This window comes from Eriocheir sinensis, chromosome 36 (assembly GCF_024679095.1).
Source record: "Eriocheir sinensis breed Jianghai 21 chromosome 36, ASM2467909v1, whole genome shotgun sequence".
In the NCBI taxonomy this organism is placed as follows: domain Eukaryota; kingdom Metazoa; phylum Arthropoda; class Malacostraca; order Decapoda; family Varunidae; genus Eriocheir; species Eriocheir sinensis.
In genome coordinates, this window is record NC_066544.1 from 14,532,375 (window position 1) to 14,555,513 (window position 23,139).

Sequence of the window (23,139 nt, forward strand, 5' to 3'; positions counted from 1 at the left end):
TGGCGTTGTGCCGCCGCCGAGACACGTGTTGCATGGCTGTCCGGGACGCGTTGGTCACCTTGTCACTGCACAGCAAACACACGTGCTGTTTGTATCATGTCAAAAAGCATTGGTCATGTAACACGTCCCAGCAGCCATGTAACACGCTCTGATGAATATTTGATGTGTGTAATGTTAACTTGTAACAATGTGTCACCAGGGCTGTAACAGTCCACGCGCCCGTGTTGACGCGCGGGTGTCAAGGTGTTGCGTGCAGGTGTTCCCTGACCCCCGCGGCCGCCCCTTTGCTCCCCGTCGAGGCGCCGCTGACTCACATGCTCCTAAGGGCCACGTTGACTCCCTGCCCTGGCTTGCTGGTCAGGGGTCTCACGGCATCGTGCAAAGGATAAAGCCTCAAAATGATCGTATACACTTATCAATTATCGAAAACAACGGAGCAACAATAGAAAACAACAAAAAAAGCTTGACACACTGAACTTTATGCCCGGCCATGACCAAGCAAGATCAAAACTCGGCGGCAGGTATTTTTAAGTGTTCGACGAAAAAACGTAATAAAACGTTTCGCAATACACGTTTGCTCACACGCTCAATTAAACCAGTGGAGGGAGACTTTTTTCACATATTCTCATGCGGCGCGTGGCGACTTTTATCATTGTATTATTTTCTTATGTGATACAACGAGAACGAAATGGCGCTGCTCATATTGCGTAAACTTTTTTCACTTATCTTTACCGGCCACGTGAGTTTGTTTTATATTTCGTTTATTATACGCTGAAATTCAAGTGGCATTTTTGTTATTGCTATTATCGAATATTATTATTTTTCTATTAGACGGATTTCTTTACTATTTGTTTATTATTATTATTATTATTATTATTATTATTATTATTATTATTATTATTATTATTATTATTATTATTATTATTATTATTATTATTATTGTTATTATTACTACAGTTGCGAAAAAGAAATATAATAGCAATGATTCAGATAAAGTTTCATAAAGCAGATTTCGCTATATAATCAGTTCCATATAAACCGTTTTGTTGATATAGAATTTCATGGGGTATCAAGACACATCATTCATTTACCTACAGCCATCATTTGTCTATTTCATCTACTCCTACATTGTTACTTCAATTAACCGGTGTTCGCATAACTCAAATATTATTCCCAGTATTGTATTAGCGATGAAGAAGTAGTAACACGATGATTTAGGACGATGCTAAAATGGTAACAAATTCCCCCTAAAAAAAGAGACAAAACTCGAAGGCTGAGTGAAAACTTTAATGGATTAGAAAACATCCTTGACGATAAACGAAAGGGGAAAACGAGAGCCACAAATAATAATAATAGTAAAGATAATGATAATACTAAAAGGCCATAAGGAAATTGAAAGACGTGTAATAGATAGCAAGATTAGCGTCAAGGCGAACTGGAGGAAATTAAAAAAAGGGGAAATTGATACAAGAACGCGGAGGAAAGGAAAATGTAACAATGATATAATGAAAAAAATTAATTAGTAAGAATACGATACACAGTGAAAGGAAAAAAAATATTAGCAGTAATGATGATAACAATGAGAGAAGAAGAAAGGATTGCGAAGAATAGTAACAATGCGAGAATAAGAAGAAATTAACGTTTGTGAATGAGGAAGCAGGAAACAGACAAACAGAATAACAGGTATTAACAGTACAATAAAATAACCAACAACGAAAGAAAGCGTAAAACACCTATAAAAGAAATACCTTGAAAGAAGAGGAAAAGAAATTGAAATAGTAAATAAAAAAAAGGAAGAAAAGGAATATTTGCATCGAGAAAATAAAAATAAGAGGAAATATATGTCTAGGAATGAATAAAAAAAAAAAATATTAACTACAACAACAACAACAATATCAGTAATACGAGTCAAGGTGGACATACACACACACACACACACACACACACACACACACACACACACAGAATTAGGTTACTTTGTGTGTGTGAACGGTGTACCCTTTCGCTTGCTTGTTTGTTCGTGTGTGTGTGTGTGTGTGTGTGTGTGTGTGTGTGTGTGTGTGTGTGTGTGTGTGAAATAAGGCAAGATAGCACATACTCTATTCTTACACTTTATTCTTTTCTTACACTTTTTCTTTTATATTCTTTTTATATATATTTTTACACTAACATATTTCCCTCATGTAGACAGTATAGGCAGGTGTGGGTACAGGTAGGCCTAATTAGGTGGCTCAGGGGTCGTGAGGGGCAGGTAAAAGGGCTTCTAATTCAGGTGATATTTTAGGGTCGCAGGGGCAGGTGAGAACAGGTATGGTATGGGGTCTATATTTAGCTCGGGAAGGTAAACTGTATCATGTGTTTGGTTTTGCTGTTTATATTTGATTTTGCTGTTCTTTATTAGTTGTTCAGCTTACCGTCGGACTATGTAATTTAACTTCGATGGTTGTCTAATGAAAATAACTGTACCATCAAATAAGAAAAAAAGTAATATTGAAAAGACACGATATAGTTTTATTTAGTCAAGGGAAACTGTTATTGGTATCATTATTCTTTGTTTTTTTTTCCCATTTTCTGTTGTATTTTTTCTATTTTCTGTTTTCTTTTATCCCTGTTATTGCTATCACGGTTACTTATTTTCCATTTTCTTTCGTAGTTTTTCTTTTTTCTTTCCTTTTCTTTCTTTTTCGTTTTTTTTCTTCAATTCTTTCTTTCTTTCTCTCGTTTTTCTTATATTTCTTCCTTTCTTCCCTTCCTTCCTTTCATTATTTTTATTTATTTCTTTGTCCCTTTCTCTCCTTCCTTCCTTTCTTTATTTTTCTTTCTCTGTCCCTTTCTTCCTTTCTTTCGTTTTCCTTCCTTCCTTTCTTCCTCTTTCCCATTTTCTATATAACCGCAAGAGGCAAACCGCTTCAGCCTAGAATGTGGCCCCGAGGGAGTGTTTTGTGCGGTCAGCGGTCAACTTTAGGTCGCGGGGGTCACCTTGGGCATAGATGACACGCCCCTTGACCTGCCCGTGTCCTTTTCTTCTTCTCTTGATCTCTATCGCCTTGTATCGCTTCATAGGTCCCTGACAACAACATGGGCAGGAGGTTGGCGGAGGGGGGTAATGGGACTGATGGAGAGGGGAAGGGTTGGTAATGGGACTGGTGGATAGGGGAAGGGTTGGTAATGGGACTGGTGGATAGGGGAAGGTTTGGTAATAGGACTGGTGGATAGGGGAAGGGTTGGCAATCGGACTGGTGGATAGGGGAAGGTTTGGTAATAGGACTGGTGGATAGGGGGAAGGACGGAGATATAGGAGGAGGAGGAGGAAGACGAGGAGGAGGAGGATGATTTATAAAGGGGAATGATAGTCTGGTAAGGGATGGCGGGAGGAGGAGGAAGAGAGAGAGAGAGAGAAAAACAAACAAACATAAGCTGATACTAAGATAGGTTTGAGACAGAATTGCATGGGGGTGGAGGGGGAGTGGAAGAGGTCAAATGTAAGTCGCGGGGTGAGGAGAGGAGAGGGTGGAGTAGCGGGTGGGGGGAGGGGTTTCGAAGAGTACGAAGGGTGGATGAACTTTTGGAAGGGGGTGGTGGTGGTGGTGGTGGTGGTGGTGTGTGTGTGTGTGTGTGGGGGGGGGGGGTCAAATTAAACCTGGTACGATTATTTTTTCTTTGTTCTCATAATTTTTTTTTTTTGTCGTGTTGCATCTTGGTAAACTAACATGCCCTCGATTGTGTGTGTGTGTGTGTGTGTGTGTGTGTGTGTGTGTGTGTGTGTGTGTGTGTGTGTGTGTGTGTGTGTGTGTGTGTGTCAACAAAGACTAATCTTGCCTCATTCCTTCTTTGGTTCTTTTGCCTTTTCACTTTCTCAGGCGCCACATTTTTTTCTTAGATTGTTTTGTTTATTTGCTTTTGTTTTGTTGTTGTTTACGTAACTTAGTAAAAGAGTAACATGGCTTTTTTTCTTTTTTCTTTCATTTGCTTTGGTATGAAAAAAGTGTGGTTGTGTTTTTTTCTCTTTTTTCTTCCTTTCTTTCTTTCTTTCTTTCTTTCTGTGTGTGTGTGTGTGTGTGTGTGTGTGTGTGTGTGTGTGTGTGTGTGTGTGTGTGTGTGTGTCGAGAGAGAGAGAGAGAGAGAGAGAGAGAGAGAGAGAGAGAGAGAGAGAGAGAGAGAGAGAGAGTGTCTGGGTCGCTGCCCGGAGGTTGAAAGGATAACTGTTAGCTACGCGGTGGCTTTTTGGTGATGCTCAGAGGAAGGGAGGAGGAGGCGTAAGGGAGGGGAGGGAAGGGAAGAAGGAGAGGAGGAGGGAGGCAGGAGGTAGAGGGCAAGAGAGAGAGAAGGGAGAGTGGAAGGGAGGAGGAAGAGGGAGGAAGGAGGCAGTCTGGGGAGAAAGAGAGAGAGGAGGGAGAGAACAGATGCTAAATAAGGGAGAGGAGAGAGGAGGAAGGCAGATGGGAGAAAGAGAGAGAGAGAGAGATTAGAGAGAGACGCATGTGAAGGAACAGGAGAAAGAGGAAGGGAAATAGAAAAGGGGAGATGAGATGATGGGGAAGGGAAAGGGAAGAAGGACAAAATAGAGGAGGAGGAGGAGGAGGAACAAACGGGAAGAGGAGAAGAAAGGAGGAGATAAGAGGTACGGGAATGAGAGGAAGAAAGGAAGGAGGAACAAAAACGAGGAGAAACAAAAGGGAAGAAAAAAGAAAACAGGGGAAGAACATCAAAACATAGAATCACAAGAATGGAAGAGGGCGGACGGTTACCAGGAGGATCAAGAGGAGGATCAGGAGAAGGAGGAGGAAGGGGAAAACCTAACCTGTGATACCTGACTATAAGTTATGTCCTACCTGCTCCCGGCGTGGTGATCCTGGGGCTCTCTCCTGTCTGGCCTTCCCACCGTGCTGTCTGGCTCTGGCGTGCTGCAGGGCCTGGGATGGGAAGGGAAGGAGAGGAAGGGGCGAGGAAAAGGATAGGAATGTTAGATTTTCTGGGAAGGAGAGGATGGGATGGGAAGGGAAGGAGAGGAAGGGGAGAGAAAAGGGATAGGAAGGGTAGATTTTCTGGGAAGGAGAGGATGGGAAGAGAAGGGAAGGAAAGGGATAGGAAGGGTAGAGATTCCGATGGGAGGGAGATAAAAGGAAGAGGAGGGAATAGGATAGGATAGGATGGAAAGGGAAGGGCGAGGAAGGGACAGGAAGGGTAGAGATTCCAGTAGAAGGGAGATGATGGAAGAGGAGAGGATGGGAAGGAAAAGGAAGGGCGAGGAAGGGATGGGAAAATTAGAAGTTGCAACAGGAAGGAGACAAAAGGGAGAGAAGGGAAGAGGAGAGGATGGAAAGAGAAGGTAAGGGAAGGGAGAGGAGGGAAAAGAAGAAAAGGGGATATCAAGGAAGAGGAGGGAAGGAGAAGAGAGAAGAGAAGGATGAGAAGTAAAGGAGTGGATAGGAAGAGTAAAAATGAGTGTGTGTGTGTGTGTGTGTGTGTGTGTGTGTGTGTGTAACCGAAGAAGAGTGATAGGGGCGGAGTATGGATTGACTGACTTTAGTGGTGGTGGTGGTGGTGGTGGTGGTGGTGGTGGAGGAAAAAAAAAAGTATTATAGTGGGTAGTAAAGTTAATGGTCAGCCTGATGTAGTTAGACGTAATAAGAGAGAGAGAAGTACTGAGTCATGCTGGCTATGCACACACACACACACACACACACACACACACACACACACACACACACACACACACACACACACACACACACACACACACACACACACGCTCTTTTCTTCCCTTCATATCTTCTCTTTTCTCTTCTACTCTAATCTTTTTATTCTCTCCTCTCTTCTCCTCTTCTCTTCTCTCCCTTGATATTCCTTTTTCATTCTCCTATTCCTCCCTCTTCCCTCCTCCTCCTCCTCCTCCTCCTCCTTTTCCCCTTTTGTATTCAGTTCACGCAAGAAGGAAACCAAGAAATGTGATCCCGTTAAAAAGGATGAAAAGTTCTGAACGCGGAAGAGACGAACGACAAGACCGAGACATTTCAGTACAATTGCGCGTCCTCGTCATCGTCAGCGAGTCCTCGAGGGGTGACGATGACTATATAAGGCTTGCGGAAAAGGGCTCTTGCATGTTTTTCTTAATTGCAAGGAGTATAATTAGTGGTGGAGGAGGAGCCGTTCTCTCTCTCTCTCTCTCTCTCTCTCTCTCTCTCTCTGCGTTTTCTTTTGTTAGTGGTTATAAAGAGTGAATGAAGGGGGGGGAGGGGGAGGGTAAGAGAAGGGAGGAGGAGGAGGGAGAGAGGATGAAGGGTGAGATTAGGAGATAGAGAAGAGGGGTTGTGTGTGTGTGTGTGTGTTTGTGTGTTTGTTTTGAGCTTGCAAGATGATTAGTGAGGTTGATATTTTCTTGTCCTTTGTTAAATAATTCTCTTTCTTTTTCGTCTTCTTTTTCCTTTTCCTTTTTCCTCTTTTTTTCTTATTATTTTTTGTATCCTTTTAATTTGTTTTATTTTTGCTTATTTCTTTTTGTTATGTTCATTGTTCTTGTTCTCCTCCTCCTCCTCCCATTGACTGTATATTAGCGTGTGTTCCAAAAAGGTCTTGTCGGGTTGTGAGATGACCTTTTATGTGTGTGTGTGTGTGTTTTAAGTATGTCCATTGAGAGGGAAAGTAACTAGAGCGAGTAACCTAACACACACACACACACACACACACACACACACACACACACACACACACACACTACCCTCGAGTTATATAGTGGCGTCTGCAGTGTTGCCATATCACAAGTAACCAGTAGGAGAACACTGGTGCCAAATGAACGCTAAATTCATTCCCACGGCCTCCTGGCATCCCTCTCCCTCTCTTGCGTTCCTCCTCCTCCTCCTCCTCCTCCTTACGGTCAGTCGCCTCTCGTTCTTACACTCTTGCGTCATCCACGTCAGATTATTATGTCCCTATATACGGATTAGGAAGGATGGGAGGAGGAGGAGGAGGAGGAGGAGGAGGAGGAGGAGGAGGAGGAGGACTCATAATGACAGTCTGGAAAGGAAAGGAATGAGGAGAAAGAAGAAGAAAAAAAAATGTCGCAAAAGCTGATGCAAAGAGAGAGAGAGAGAAAAAAAATGACGTTGCTGTAGATAAAAATATAGCAGTGAATGATGATGATGATGATGATACTAAGAAGAAAAAAATAGCAATAATAGTAACAATAGGAGGAGGAGGAGGAGAAGGAGGAGGAGGAGAACAAGAACCAATACAAGAAGAACAAGAAGAAAGGATGAAAATAGTAAGAAGATGATAAGAAAGAAGAGTAAGAGGAGAAGGAGAACGAAGAGTAGAGTAGAGGAGAGTAGAGAAGAGTTGCGTCACTGTCCGGTAGTTTGTCTGTCCGTCTGTCTGTCCGTCTGTCTGTCCATCTGTCTGTCCGTCTCTGTCCATCTGTCTGTCCGTCTGTCTGTCTCCGCCAAAATCCGCCAACTGACCCCAAGTGGACATCTTTCACTTTCGCTGAGGACCTTTAGGAGGCGAGGCTTTCCAGGTTAGCGGTGATATGGGCAGCCTCTGGTCAGCGCGGGGGGAAGGAGGGAGGGAGGGAGGGGGTCTGTGAGGCGTCTGGTGGGGTTATGAGGTGTTTCTGGGTGTTGTGGGATGTCTGTGGGGATTGTGGGGTGTCTAGTGGTTGTCTGTGGGGCGTCTGTGAGGGCTGTGGTGTGTCTGCGAGGGCTGTGGGTCTTTTGTGTGAGTTTTTGGGGGTTCTGTGGCGGCTGTGGGTCCCTGGAAGTTTTGGGGTCTATGGTGGTTGTCTGTGAGGTCTTTAGGGGCTGAGGGAGCTGTGAGGCGTTCGTGGTGGCTGTCGGGGCTGTGGGGCTAGGATATGGCCAGCTAGATGGGGCGGCGGTGCAGACTTGTAGGGCTGTGGATTAACGTGCTGTGGTTTCCTTGCTGTGTCGTATTTTGGCAGACTGTGGTGAGCTAGTGTTTGATATTAGTAATTTTGGTGGTCTAAGGTCTGTGAAAAGGGTGTGGAGGAGACGTAGTAATGTTGTGGAGGTTATGATAAGAACCGTTGTAGGAATATTTGAAGCTGTGACTTTATCTGCTGTAGTGGAGTCTAGTGGACGAGAGTTGATTGCGCAGTGGAATGTGTGGGAAACTATAATGGTTGTTAATTGGGTTTTCGTTTTCTCTGTCCATGGTTTCTTCCTAGGCTTTCTTTTCTCTTTGTTACTTAAGTTGGTTTCTCCTTCTTTCCCGACTTAATTTTTCAGTCTATTTCTTTTATTACATTTTTTTTTAAGCAGTTAATGTAGTTTTGTTGTATTCATGAACCTGTCCTCCCTCTTTCCTTCCTCCTCTTCATCTTTCATGTAATTATAGTCTAGGTTCATCTCATTTATTTATTTTGAAGGAGGTATAATTTTGTTGCATTCATGAACCCATCCTTTACCTACCTTCCCTTTTTCTTCTAACACACCTTTCCCACGAACTCCACACATTTCTTTGTACCACTTTTCATTTACTATTTTTATTTATAGGAGATGGGGTCCGTGCTTTTTTTGTTGGCGTCTCAATCCCAAATACTCACTTTCTTTCCCTTTTCCCATTTATCATTCTTCGAGGAGGTGTATTTTTTTTTTTGAGTCTCACCTTCAAAAAAATCTTCTCCCTTCGCCGAGAAAGCAGATCCTCCCTCCTTTCGCCCTTGACATCACCTCTGTGTTTTCCCCGATTCGTCAGGTTTCCGAGAAGGTCCGTCTCTCTCTCGTTCCTCTTTGCTCCTCCTTCTCTAGTCTGCCTGTCCCTTCCTCTGCCTTTCCCTTTCCCTTTCCCGATGAATAGTGGTGCTTTCTCCTTTATTTCTCTCTTCTTTCACCTTTGTCCTTTCTTTATCCTGTTTTCTTCTTTTGATGTTTATTCGGTTTTCTTATTTGTTCCTCCTTTATCATATTTTTCTTCTGCTGTTCTCATCTTTGTTCCTCCTCCTCTTCCTCCTCCTCCTCCTCCTCCTCCTCCTCCTCCTTTCCCTTCCCTTTACTACATATCTTTTCTTCTTTCCTTTCTCCTTTCTTTCATTTTTTTAGCTTTTTATCCGGTTCTCATCTTTGTTCCTCCTCCTCCTCCTCTTCCGCTGGTTCCTCGTTTGGTTGGTAATTCTTTCTCTTCATCTTTCGTTCCTCACCCTCTTTGTCCTCCTCCTGTCCTACGCTTTCCCGAGGAGCAATTATCCTTTCTCCTTTCTCCCATCTTCTTTTGCGGTTTTATTTGGTTTTCGTCTTTGTTTATTTATCTCGCGGTTCTCATACATATCCATCTTGGTATACGTGATTTTGGCTTTTATCTCCTCTAAATTCCTCGCTTCCATTCTCCGTGCAATTTACTTTTGGATTCTATTACTATTATTTTCTAACTTCATCTCTCGGTTCACACAAGTTCCATTCCCGGCAAAACGCTCGCCGCGACCCCGTTATGCAGCGACTGAGGACGAGGATCGGGGTTAGTAGGCTGCTGCTGCTTGTTAAGTCACCTTGCTCTCTGCCTACGTGGGGGTGGAGGAGGAGGAGGGTTGGAGGAGTAGGAGGAGGAGACGAGAATAGGGTGGCGGTGGTGGTGGTTGTGGTAGCGATGGGATTTTCAGAAGCATGCGATGGAGTACCGGCTGAAAACGAGATATATTAAAGCATTTGGTATAGTGCTGTTGGCCTCCATCGTCCTTTACTCATTGGGATTAAGTCTCCTGTCTAGCCCTGTCTCCTACCCCTTCTGACAGCTAAAAATACTATGCTCTGTTTAGGGTAATTTCAACACCGGTCAAGTAGGCATCTCAACTCCTCCGGCCCTTATCGTCTTCTGTTGACCCGTGGCTTATTCTGTCCATCAACTCGTTCCATCTGCTGTCTCATACTCTGTGAAAGCTAAGGTTTGATTTGTTTTGGGTGATTTTGATGCCGTTTAACTAGGTATCTATCTCCCTAGAGGGCCGCGATACTAAGGTCGGTATTATTAAACATCTCTGCCTCTCATGTTAACTATTTCCAAAGGTCAAATAGGAGATTAGTCGGGTTGTAATGAATGTACTTTTAGGTTCATGGTACAGAAGAAACTACCTCTGAAAATGCCCAAAATGCCTACGAAATCATTGTCATATATGTGTACTTGAGCGCCGATATGTTTAAGAATATGAGCCTAAGACTGATCACCCTTTTCCGTTTGTATTTAAGCAAGCTGCGATATTGTTCCTTTTTGCGTTTCAAGTACCTATCTTACTCCCTTCTGTTTTTTTTATTCCCGGTGTTGGTTTCTAGCATTGATTTCTCACCATTTAAGAACCAAACCTACTCCCAATTTTGCTTTTTCCCGCTTTTTAGTTCTTATTATGAACAAGACTTCTTAAGGACTTGTCTCACCACACACGTTCTCATCTCGCTCCATATATTGATCTCGTACATCGATTAAGCGCTTGTCTCACCTATTTCCACTTGTTTCCTGTTAACACGTAAATGATACTCTATTTTGGGTGACTACAACACTCCTTCCGTACTTGTGTCACCCTCGTCTGGGCCTCACCGCCGCTCCCTTCCTCGGTCCGTCTGGTTGGGTCTGCGGTGGTCGGTCGCTCGAGTCGCCAATGACGCAACGCTCCAATTGTTTACGGTTGATCAGCTGACGCGACACGCCTTGCTCGCCGCCCGGGGGGGAGCTGGAACGCGGTTGTGTGTGTTAGTACGGGTGGAGGAAAGGGGAAGAGAGGGAAGAAAGGGGTTTGTGTCATTCATAAGTGTGTGATTGGGTGTGGTTCTTATATTTCCGTGGTTTTCTGACGTGTCCACGATCTTCCAGAGCTACGGAAGATTTCACTGAAGGACGACGCTATTACTCACCATCATTATCATCAGCAATAACAAGAGACAAATGAGAACCACGCTAGCAGAAATCGTGGTTTGACTGAAGATCCACGGAAAATTTGCCCAGTGTAATAGCCACTTATGGGTGGAGGAAGGGGGAGGAGAGGGAAGAAGGGGTTTGTGTCATTCATAGGCGATTGGGTGTGGGAGAGAAAGAGATAGAAGGAGAGGAGGAAAAGGAGGAGATAGGGAGAGGGAGAGATTAGTAGATAAGAGAGATATAGCAGCTCTTTTCTTTCTCCTTTTTGTTCTGTACTCATCAATCTCAAGTTTCTCGCTTATACCATCCTCTTCTTAATCTTCTCTTCTCTCTTCTTCCTCTTTCTCTTCCTTTCCGATATCCTTCCTCTCTTCCTTCATCATCCTTTTCTCTCTTCTCTACTTCCTCTTTTTCTCTTCCTTTCCCATAGCGTTCCTCTCTTCCTTCATCCTCCTTTTATCTCCTCTCTTCTTCCTCTTTCTCTTCCTTTCCAATATCGTTCCTCTCTTCCTTCATCCTCCTTTTCCTTCATTCCTTTCGCCTCCTTTCTGTTCTTCTCTTCCTCCTTTCATCTCATCCGTCCTAGTTGATGCAATATAATATAACGTTTCCTCCTCTTCCTTCTCCTCCTCCTCCTCCTCCTCCTCCTCAACCACTTCCTTCTCCCCGCATATCGTCACTTCTCCGGTTGGCTCATTCGTTTTCCTTTCATTTCCCTCCTACTTGACCTCCTTCTCCTCCTCCTCCTCCTCCTCCTCTAAGCTAGTTAATGGGTACTCGATGCTTTTTTTTTTTTGAGAGAGAGAGAGAGAGAGAGAGAGAGAGAGAGAGAGAGAGAGAGAGAGAGAGAGAGAGAGAGAGAGAGAGAGAGAGAGAGAGAGAGAGACTAATGCCATGGTTCAGGCGAGGGTGAGAGGAAGACAGCAACGTGGGTAGAATGTTAATGTATCTGTCCAGAGGTTGAGGAGGAGGAGGAGGAGGAGGAGGAGGAGGAGGAGGAGATGATGGTATTGCAGCAGGTAGAGAAGAGAAGGATAGGTAGATAGAGAGAGAGAGAGAGAGAGAGAGAGAGAGAGAGAGATCCACGTGGTTCTCCTCCCCTCGTCATATTTCTCCATTATGCAACGCGGAAAGATGAATGGCAATGACGCACAGACGAACGTACAAACACACACACACACACACACACACACACACACACACACACACACACACACTAACACAAACACACAAACACATTCACTAATTTATTCATATTCACATACACAGATTCATACATTCATACATACATTCATACATACATACATACATACACACATACACACGTTCTTCGTTTTACAATATTATTACAAAAGACTTGAGGGATGGCGCCAGTGATGCAAGAAAACACACACACACACACACACACACACACACACACACACACACACACACACACACACACACACACACACACACACACACACACACACACACACGCCGGAGGAGAAAATGCAGGAAGGAAGGAAGGAAGGAAGGAAGGAAGGGAGGGGCAGGTAGGAAGTACAAGGAAGGAAGAGAAAGGAGGAGGAGGAGGAGGAGGAGGAGGAAGGGAGGGAGGTAACAGGAAGTAGGACTATGTAGGTGGTGGTGGTGGTGGTGGCGATGGTGGTGGTGGTGGTGGTGGTGGTGATGGTGGTAATGGTGGTGGTGGTGATGGTGGTGGTCATGACCTGAGTGGAAAAAGTCATCAAAGAACACAAGGTCAAATAGTCTCAGGTGACCTTATTTCCTGTTCTCTCTCTCTCTCTCTCTCTCTCTCTCTCTCTCTCTCTCTCTCTCTCTCTCTCTCTCTCTCTCTCTCTCTCTCTCTCTCTCTCTCTCTCTCTCTCTCTCTCTCTCTCTCTCTCGAACCAGGTGCGTGAAAGTAAGGATCTGTACATTTAACTTGAACAGGTAAGGTGAGAAGGGGTAGTAGTAGTAGTAGTAGTAGTAGTAGTAGTAGTAGTAGGAAGAACAAGGCGGAGGAGGAAGAGGAGGAGGAGATGATGATGGAAGAGAAGAGAGTTAAAATGAAGAGAATAAGTAGGTGAAGGAGGATAGTCCATTAGAGAAAAGAAGGAGGAGAAAGAGGAAGAGGAGGAAGAGGAGAGGAAAGACAGCGAAGGAGAGTAAAGGAGGAAGAGGAAGTGATGGAAAAGAAGAGAGTTAAAATAAGGAGAAGGAGCAGGTGGAGGAAGATAGTGAATTAGAGATAAGGAAAGGAGGAAGAGGAGAGTGAGGAGAGGTGATGGAAGATAAAGAGAAAGAGAGAGAGAGAAAGATAGTGCATTAGAGAGAAAAGAAGGAAAAAGAGGAGGAAGAGGAGAGAGTAACTGTGGAGGGGGAGGAAAAGGAAGACAGTAAAGTAGAATAAAGGAAAGGAGGAAGAGGACGAGGGGGGAACTAAGCAAAAGGGAAGGGCTGGGTTGCATAAGATAAAAACATTCGGATCTCGTCTATACATTTTCCTTCCTCAGTTTCCTATGACAAACGACCTTCCCTTAAACACAGCAACAAGAAGCAAGAAGAACGTAAAGGAAAACGAGCGTGAAAGTAACAGTAACACACACACACACACACACACACACACACACACACACACACACACACACACACACACAGACAGACACCGTAAAAATGTGTATATGTCGGAAGTAGAATCCAGGGCGTGAGAGGAGAATGGAGGAAGGAAGAGAGAGAGAGAATGGAGGGAGGGATGGAGAGAAAGGGAGGGAGGATTCTAGGAAGGGAGTGAGCAAGGTTAAGAAGGTGACGTAAGAAATAAAAAAAATAATAATGTCAGGCTTAATCATAATAAAAGAATGTGCTTAGGTGGCTGGGCGGAAAAGAGAGAGAGAGAGAGTTACAGGAAAGAATAAAAAAAACAGGAAAATAATTTAAAACGAAAGAAAAAATGAGAAAAACGAAATAATGCAAGAAGAGAGAGAGAGAGAGAGAGAAAGAGAGAGAGAGAACGAGTTACAGGAAAGAATAAAAAAAAACAGGAAATTAATTTAAAACGAAAGAAAAAAATGAGAAAAATGCGAAATAATGCAAGAAATGAGAGAGAGAGAGAGAGAGAGAGAGAGAGAGAGAGAGAGAGAGAGAGAGAGAGAGAGAGAGAGAGAGAGAGAGAGAGAGAGAGAGAGAGAGAGAGAGAGAGAACACACACACACACACACACACACACACACACACACACACACACACACACACACACACACACACACACACACACAGGTTAATGGGCGGGACTTAAACGCACGTGGGCGGCTGGTAGTAAACATTCTCTCTCTCTCTCTCTCTCTCTCTCTCTCTCTCTCTCTCTCTCAAATGGAAGTATTGTGTTTCTTTTTTCTCACATAAATTAATTGTAACCACGAAAGGGAGGAGGAGGAGGAGGAGGAAGAGGATGAAGAGAAGGAGAAGGAGGAGAAGAGGAAGGAGAGGAGAAGAAATGAGGAGGAAGAGGAGGTGACACACACACACACACACACACACACACACACACACACACACACACACACACACACACACACACACACACAAGCGGAAAAAGAGAACAATCACCCATAACTGTGTGTGTGTGTGTGTGTGTGTGTGTGTGTGTGTGTGTGTGTGTTCATACGTGCGTGACTGTGTTTTTTTATTGGTTGGTGTAATACGTAACTCTTTGTGTGTTTGTTTGTTTGTTTGTTTGTTGCTTATGTTTGGAGTTTTACAATGTGCAGTTATTGGGTAAACTTCTATAACGAAATACGGCTGTGTGTGTGTGTGTGTGTGTGTGTGTGTGTGTGTGTGTGTGTGTGTGTGTGTGTGTGTGTGTGTGTGTGCTATTTCTTTCGTCCTGTTTTTTTCCTTGTTTTTTTGTTTTTGTTTGTTTCCTCTCTGTTTTTCTTTTCCCTTTTCCTCCTTTCACACTTTCTTTTGTTCTTGTTTTTTTGTTTGTTCCTTATTCATGTTACTTTTTTTCTACCTGTTTTTTTTTTTCTCACGCGTCTAAAATTTCATTCGTTCCCCTTTTTTCCTTGTTTTCAATTCTCATTTTCCTTTTTTTCCCTTTATTTTTTTCTTATTTACTTTTCTTTATTCATTCCTCTTACCTCTTTTCCCCTTTTATTCCCTTCCTCTTCTTTTCTCTTTACCTAATACTCTTCTTTCTCTTCCCCTTTCTTCTTCTCTTTCCCTTTTGTCGTGTTTTTTTCCTTCTTCATTTTCCTTCTACCTTTGTCCTTTTTCTCTCACCTTCCTCTTAATCCCTTTCATTTTCCTCCCCTCTTCCTTTTCTCTCCCCTTCCCTCCCTGACCTACATCACTTCCTGCTCCTAATCTTCCTCCTCCTCCTGAAAACCTTCCTCCCCTTCTCATATTTCTCCTCACCTTTCAAGTCTTTCCATTTTCCTCACTTTTTCCTCCTCTCTTCACCTTCCTCCCTGACCTGCCTCTTCCACTTCTTTCCTACTTTCTTCCTCTTCTTTTTTCCCTCATCCTTCAAGCTGTTCCTATTTCCCCATCTTTCTCCCTTTTCTCTTCTCCTCTCTTCTTTTCATGTATCTTTTTTTTATCCCCAGTCTTCCTCCCATTCTTCCCTACTCTCATTCTCTTCTCCTCTCCCTTCTCTTTCTTCTCATCTCTCTCTTTCTTATTTCCTCTTCTCTTCCTTATATGCATTTCTTCCTGTTCCCAATCTTCGTTCTCACTCTGCCTCTCTTCCTTACCATTTCTCTCTTTTCCCCTTCGTTTCCCCTTCATTATGTTCCCTTTTCCTCATCTTTCTTCCTTTTCTATTCACTTCCCATCCCTTACTTGCCTTTTTCTTCCTACTCTCAATCTTCGCTCCCAACCTGCCTCCCTTCCTTACCTGTTCTCACCTGGAGCCTCGCCTCGCCCTCAGGTGGCCCGGGTGAAAGGATGGAAGGATAAGCACATGTAAAAGGGACAGGTGAAGGGGCGTGTGTACCTGGCGTGTGGGTGGGTGTGTTTTTGTATGTTTGTGTGTGGGTGTTTTTGTGTTGCTATAAATTCTTGCCGTTCAGTTCTAATACATTTCCTTAACCTCTCTAAGTCTAAGTGTTTGTCTGTCCGTGTCTGTCCGTCTGTTTGTCTGTCTATCTTTTTGTCTTATTAGGCGAGAGAAAGATGAAGGAGGAGAAAAATTGATGTCGACAGCGGAAAGTGGAGTTAAAATGGAGAGAAAAGGAGATTGAGAGAAGGAGAGGAGTTGGAATTGGAGGAGGAGGAGGAAAGGTTGCTGATAAGAGCCAGGTTTTAAGGGAGGAAGAGGAGGAGGAGGTGGGGAAGAGAAGGCGTTGCAGGAGGTAAACAAGGAGAGTGTGGGTTGGAGGAAGAGACTTAGAGGTAGATGGGAGGAGACGGAGAAGGTAGAGAGGGAAATAAAGTGAGACAAAAAAGGGAACAGACGACAGGAAGGGAAGAAGATGATACAGAAAGAGCGAACGAGAGACAGGTAAAGAAAGGAAGAGAAGGGGATGGGGAACAAAGGAAGGTAGAGAAGGAAATAAACACAAAAAAGAGGGAACAGAAGATAGGAAGGGAAGAAGATGATACAGAAAGAGCGAACGAGAGAGACAGGTAAAGAAAGGAAGAGAAGGGGATGGGGAACAAAGGTAGAGAGGGAAATAGAGTGAGACAAAAGAGGGAACAGACGACAAGAAGGCAAGAAGATGATACAGAAAGAGCGAACGAGAGAGACAGGTAAAGAAGGGAAGAGAAAGGGAAGGGGAACGTCTAGGCAAAAGGCGGTGCATCAGACAAGGGCAGGTAAGGGCAGGTGTACTCAGTGAAGTGTGCTAAACCGACCTTGAAGGGACTTGAGGCGTAGAGGAAGTGGTAGAAGGGAGGGAAAAGGGAGGTGCCGAGGACGTGGCGGAGTGAAATGAACTGGAGGAAGAGGAGGAGGAGGAGGAGGAGGAGAGGGAGAGGAAAAGGAGCGGCGTGGAGGCGTTGAAACTGGATATCTTTTTCTTTTTCATCATCTTCTTACTGTTCGTCTTGTTCTTCCCTTTCTTCTTCTACTTCTTCTTCTTCTTCCTCCTCCTCTTCCTCCTGGTTCTTCCTGTTGACCTGATCCACAAATTGACCAAACACTCATCTCCTCCTCGTCCTCGTCCTTCTCCTCCTCCTCCTCCTCCTTGACCCTTCCTCCTCCTCCTCCTCCTCCTCCTCCTTGACCCTTCCCCTTCCTCCTCTATTGTACCTTTTCCTCCTCTTCCTCCTTTTCAAGTGCCTATCATCTCTGTTTTTCTTTCTCTCTACTTCCCTCCTTCTACTTCCTACTCTATTTCCTCTTCTCTCTGCCCCTCCTCCTCCTCCTCCTCCTCCTCCTCCTCCTCCTCCTCCTGTTTGCTCAGTGGTCTTACGAGAATCGAATTGACTTGCACAACGCCGCTGCTATTGTGAAGGTCTTGCTGTGTGTGTGTGTGTGTGTGTGTGTGTGTGTGTGTGTGTGTGTGTGTGTGTGTGTGTGTGTGTGTGTGTGTGTGTTTTGTCCTGCCTGCCTATCTAGTTAAGTCGTGTTCCTCTTCCTCTTCCTCTTTCTCTCCGTTTTATTATTCTTGTTCTTTCTCCTCTTCGTCTTCTTCCTCTTCCTCTTCCTCTTCAGTTTTGTCTTCTTGTGGGTTTTGATGAGCTCTTTTTGCTTTCTTCATATTCTTCTTCTTCTTCTTGTTCTTCTTCATGTTCTTCTTTTTCTTTTTCTTCTTTTTTTTTTCTTCTTTTTTTTGCTCCTTTTGTTCTTGTTCTTGTTCTTCTTCATCATCATCATCATCATCTTCCTCTTCTTCTACTTCTTCTTCTTCTTCTTCTTCCCATCATTATTGTTCATTTTTCCTCCTCTCATTTCCTCTCTGACCTGAATCATTGTTCTTCCTCCTCCTCCTCCTCCTCCTCCTCCTCCTCCTCCTCCTCCTCTTGTTACTCTCCCTCTTCCTCTTCCTCTTCCACTTCTCTTGTCTCTATCTTGGTCATGGTTAACTTAGATATAAAGAAGGTTTTTTCCTCTTGTTCTCCTTGTTCCTCTTTCTCCTTGATTTAGTTTTTTTTTCTTTGATTATTTGTTGGTTTTTACTTTTACGTTTCTTCTTCTTCTTCTTCTTCTTCTTCTTCTTCTTCTTCTTCTTCTTCTTCTTCTTCTTCTTCTTCTTCTTCTTCTTCTTCTTCTTCTTCTTCTTCTTCTTCTTCTTCTTCTCGTTTTCTTCTGGTTCCTCCACTTTCGCTTTTCATAGCATACTTTTATTCTCTCTCTCTCTCTATCTCTCTCTCTCTCTCTCTCTCTCTCTCTCTCTCTCTCTCTCTCTCTCTCTCTCTCTCTCTCTCTCTCTCTCTCTCTCTCTCTCTCTCTCTCTCTCTCTCTCTCTCTCTCTCTCTGTGTGTGTGTGTGTGTGTGTGTGTGTGTGTGTGTGTGTGTGTGTGTGTGTGTGTGTGTGTGTGTCCTTGTCAAGTCCTGAAGTGCTGTTTTTGTAGCTCTTCTTCCCTCTCTTAAAGTCTTCCTGGTGAGAGAGAGAGAGAGAGAGAGAGAGAGAGAGAGAGAGAGAGATCACCTGATACTAATTAATTAACACCTGTACGCAAAACTCCGGCACTCCTTCCTCACCTTTTATCCTTCCCTTCCTCCCTCCTTCCCCTCCCCTTCCCTTTCATTCTCCCCCTCTCTTCTACCTCCTTCCTTCCCATTTTTACCCATTTATCCCTCCCCTCGCTCTACCCTCTTTATCTCCTCCCACTCTTCCTCCCTTTTATCTTCTCCTCTTCTTCCCCTCTTCCTCCGTCAGCCTTCTTCCTCCCTTCCTCCATCCTCAATCTTCCCCACTCCTCCCCCCTTCTTTCTTCACAAATCTTCCCCTCCCTCTCTCTCTCTTTTCTTTCTATTCCACTCTTTCCTTCCTTATTCTTCCTTTCCCTTCCTCATATTCTCCCCCTTCATCTAACTTCCCTCTTCTCCCCTTCATCCTTCTCCTCCACTCTTCCTTCCCCTTCTATTCCTCCCCCACATCCCACTCACCTCCTTCCCCTCTTTTCCTACTCTTAATCTTTCCCTTACTTCCCCCTCCGTCTACCCCCCCTCCCCCCCCCCACACACACACACACGCACACACACTTCAACAAACATTTCTAGTGACGGTTTTTCCAAAGGTTACGAACAGATCTATTTGCATTGGTTTTTCCTGATGGTGATAGAGACGAGGGGGGCAAAGAGTCAGCAGGTACAGGGGGGGGGGGAGAGGGCGGGGGGGCGGTGAGGTGGGGGGGATGTGAGTCAGGTGAAGTTCGTCGCAAGCATACAGGTAACGCCAGGTTGATTGGAAGGCAGCCAGGTGTGTGTGTGTGTGTGTGTGTGTGTGTGTGTGTGTGTGTGTGTGTGTGTGTGTGTGTGTGTGTGTGTGTGTGTGTGTGAAAAGTCTTCGTTCGGGATGCGCTTGTGAAGGAGGCGAAATGCTTTATGTCTACGAATCTACGAAAGAGAAAGAAATAAGGTTGAAAGACAAAGAAAAGAAGATGAAAATTAACTGAATACAAAAAGAGAAGAAAAGAAGACAAGAGAGAAGTAAATGAGACGAAAAAAAATTGAAAAGCTGGAAGAATGAAATGATGAGAAGAGAAAAGAAGAGAAAAAGAAAAGCGAAATAAATATATGTGAACAGATTTTATGGAAGAAAGAAAAAGAGAGAAAAGGGATACGGCGAGAGAGAGAGAGAGAGAGAGAGAGAGAGAGAGAGAGAGAGAGAGAGAGAGAGAGAGAATGTCAAGATCATTACTACACTGTTTTATGGCCGTGACTCATGACGAAAAACTTTCCTGTACATTATAATTTTTTCTTAACCTATTTATTTTTTTCCTCCTTCATCCGATTAGTAAGACTTAATAATAATGATAATAATAATAATAATAATAATAATAATAATAATAATAATAATAATAATAATAATAATAATAATAATCGGTTAATTAAATAATGGCAGGTCTCTTAACATTAACATATTCTCAAAATCAATATTTCTCTCAGAACATCACCATTTTTCTCTGATCGTTCTCTATTCTCCATTCCCTTCTGTTATCTATCTGTTGTCTATTATCTATCATTATATTATCTATTATATATATCTGTTATCGTTCTCTGTTTCGTTATCTATTTCTCGCGATAAAGGAAGGAACTCTCCGTCCTTCTCCCCCGCGTCTTGACCATCACCACCACCAGGGAGAGAGGGAAGGGGTCAGGTCATGTGTGGCCCCGCGCACGTGTATTCAGGTTGGCATTTAGGCAGCTAGATAGGCCTCCTCGCAGACAGCCTTGGTTCCTTTTAGGCGGCCTCGTGAGCGTCGACGGCACTGCTCTCGAAGAACTGGGCCGCCTCTTCCACTTCGGACCTGAGGCGACGGGAGGCGTGTGTGCGGCCTTGGCATTAATCCGTGTATGAGGCGGGATGTAGGTCGCTGTAGCCGCCGATGTATGTGTCTGCGTCTGTGTGGAGGTGGTGGTATTTATGAGAGGGTAATTGAGGGTTCTTGTTGTTGTTTTTTGTTGTTATCCATTAGCTGGTAAGGCAAAGAAAGCGAGTCAAACGAAGCAGTGGAGACTGTGTTAGAATGTCCATGGGTAGTGTTATAAGCCTGGTGATAGTTTGACAAGGCTTTGGTGGAGGTTGTGTTAGAATGGCCATGGGTAGTGTTATAAGCCTGGTGATAGTTTGACAAGGCTTTGGTGGAGGTTTTTGTATTATATTACTAATTTTGGGTCAACTTAGCCTCTACCTCCCCTTGCTTGACCTTAGAAGTGTGAGCATCGAACCATTTCCCTCCTGTTAGTCTTGATGTAGGTCAGTGAAGTTTAACGATCATTTTTTTTGTCCTGCGCTGCCCTTTTTGTGCCGCTAATTGTCTGTTTACTCGGTCCTTATCTCTGCTACCTAGATTAAACAGGAAGCTTCTAAATAGTACCATAAAAAAGCTGGCGAGATTGAGCTGTTCTCCTTGTGTGTGTGTGTGTGTGTGTGTGTGTGTGTGTGTGTTACTATGGATAGAAAGTCACTGCGTCTCTTCTCTCTGTTTTTCAATGCCGCTCAAGATATGAATTTCCGAACGGCATATTTCTAAGCGTTAAAAGATGGCTGAGCGACAAGGAGTAAAGAAGTAAAGGAGTAAAGGAGTAAAGTAAAGGAGAGAAGTAAAGGAGTAAAGAAGTAAAGAAGTAAAGTAAAGGAGTTAAGTAAAGGAGTTAAGTAAAGGAGTAAAGTAAAGGAGTAAAGTAAAGGAGTTAAGTAAAGGAGTTAAGTAAAGAAGTAAAGAAGTAGTAGGTAAAGTAAAGGAGTTAAGTAAAGAAGTAAAGGAGTAAATTAAAAAGTAAAGACAAACCACAAAAAAAACGTCATTCATTACTTATATTTTCTCACGGCAAAGTACAAGACAGCTCAAGGGGAAAAAAATACAAAGGATACAGAATGACACCCGCCCCACATATAAAAGACAGGTACAAGTTGCTAGTATGTTAGTTTAAAATAGTTAATGTTAGTTTATTAGTTATCAGTTTATGTTAATTAGTCACTAGTTTATGTTAGTTTGTGTTAGTATATGAAGAGGGGAAGACGAGGAGAAGATAGAGGGAGGGAGAGAGGGAGGAGAGAAGGGGAGGATGACGGAAGCCACGTACGAATTACAATATTGAAAGATTGAAAGAAAAACGTACAGAAAGTCTTACGAATCGGATGAAGTTAGTTTAGCCTTATGTTAGCTTTCTGTTTGTTTATATTAGGGCAAAGAGCGAAACAAAAATCCCTTACAAACAATCCAAATAGGCCATACAGTGTACCATGCCCCTTCGAGTCAGTGCCCATACAAATACCCATACCCCTTCACCCCCTCCGGCACCCCCTCCTTCAGCGGACCCAACCGTACCAAAAGGTCATACCGTATAATATGTCCCTTAGTGCCCATACAACCATCCATGACCCTGCCCTCCCCCTCCAATCCTCCTCTCCTCTGCCTCCCTTCCAATCCCCCACCCTTGTCTGACCCCCTCCAAATTTTCCTCCCGTCTGCTTCCCTCCAATCCCCCTTCAATTTGTCTCCCTCCAATCCCCCCTCTTCTTTCTCGCCCCCCTCCAATCCCCCCACCCTTGTCTGACCCCCTCCAAATTTTCCTCCCGTCTGCTTCCCTCCAATCCCCCTTCAATTTGTCTCCCTCTTCTTTCTCGCCCCCCTCCAATCCCCCCACCCTTGTCTGCCCCCTTTCAAATTTCCCCCTTGTCTGCCCCCTTTCAAATTTCCCTCCCGTCTGCTTCCCTCCAATCCCCCTCAAATTTGTCTCTCTCCAATCCCCCCTCTTCTTTCTCGGCCCTCTCCCGTCTCCCCCTTCCAATCCTCCCCCTTCTTCCCCCTCCCTCCCCCGTCAGATAGCGAGTGACCACCGACTGAGGTCCCGCCGCGTTGTTGCCATCACAGCGCGGCAGGAGAGATTGGGGTCGGTGGGTCAGGTGCACAGGCAGGTGAGATACAAGTGTGCGGGGCTGGACTTGCTCAGGTGGAACATGGAGTGAAGCAGGAGGAGGTAGAAGGTGGAATGCAGGTGTCTGGAGGTTAAGAGTAGGAGGCAAAAAGTGGATTGCAGGTGTTTTGAGGTTGATTAGAAGGAGAAAACGAAGGTGGATGCTTGACTCGCTCAGGTGAAACGTAGAGTGAAGTTGAAGGTATAAAATGTGGAATACAGGTGTCTGAAGGCTGATTAGAGGAAGGAAACGAAGGTGAGAGGAGCAACGAAGACAAGAGAAGGTAAAACACAGGTGGAAGAGAGTGGGGGGGGGGGATAGGAGGAGGTAAGAGGTGGAATACAGGTGTGTGGAGGCTAATTAGAAGGTAAATGAAGGTAAATTACAGGTGTGCGGATGTTGGGAGAGAGAGAGAGAGAGAGAGAGAGAGCAAACAGGTGAGGCAATAACTTTACTCTGTTCACCTTGAGAGAGAACAAAAAGAACAACAAGAACAACACCAGTTCCCAAAATAGCTTGACCTTTCCTCTCTCTGTCTGTCTGTCTGTCTGTTCCTCTTTTTCTCCTCCTCTGTATTCCACTTTCTTCCTGTGCTACTTTCTTTTCTTCCTTTCTTCCTTCCTTTCTTCCTTCCTTCCTTTCTTTCTTTCTTTCTTTCTTTCTTTCTTTCTTTCTTTCTTTATTTATTTATTTATTTCTTCCTTCCTTTATCTGACTATTTTTTCCTTATCCATTATTCCATCTTCCTATTCTCCTTTTCTTG

General features: G+C 44.0%; 1 protein-coding gene across 1 annotated transcript in view; it reads left to right on the forward strand.

The window, feature by feature from the left end:
* LOC127007882 (carotenoid-cleaving dioxygenase, mitochondrial-like) overlaps window positions 1-23,139 on the forward strand; it is a 51,670-nt gene that overhangs the window by 652 nt on the left and 27,879 nt on the right. The window lies entirely within an intron of this gene.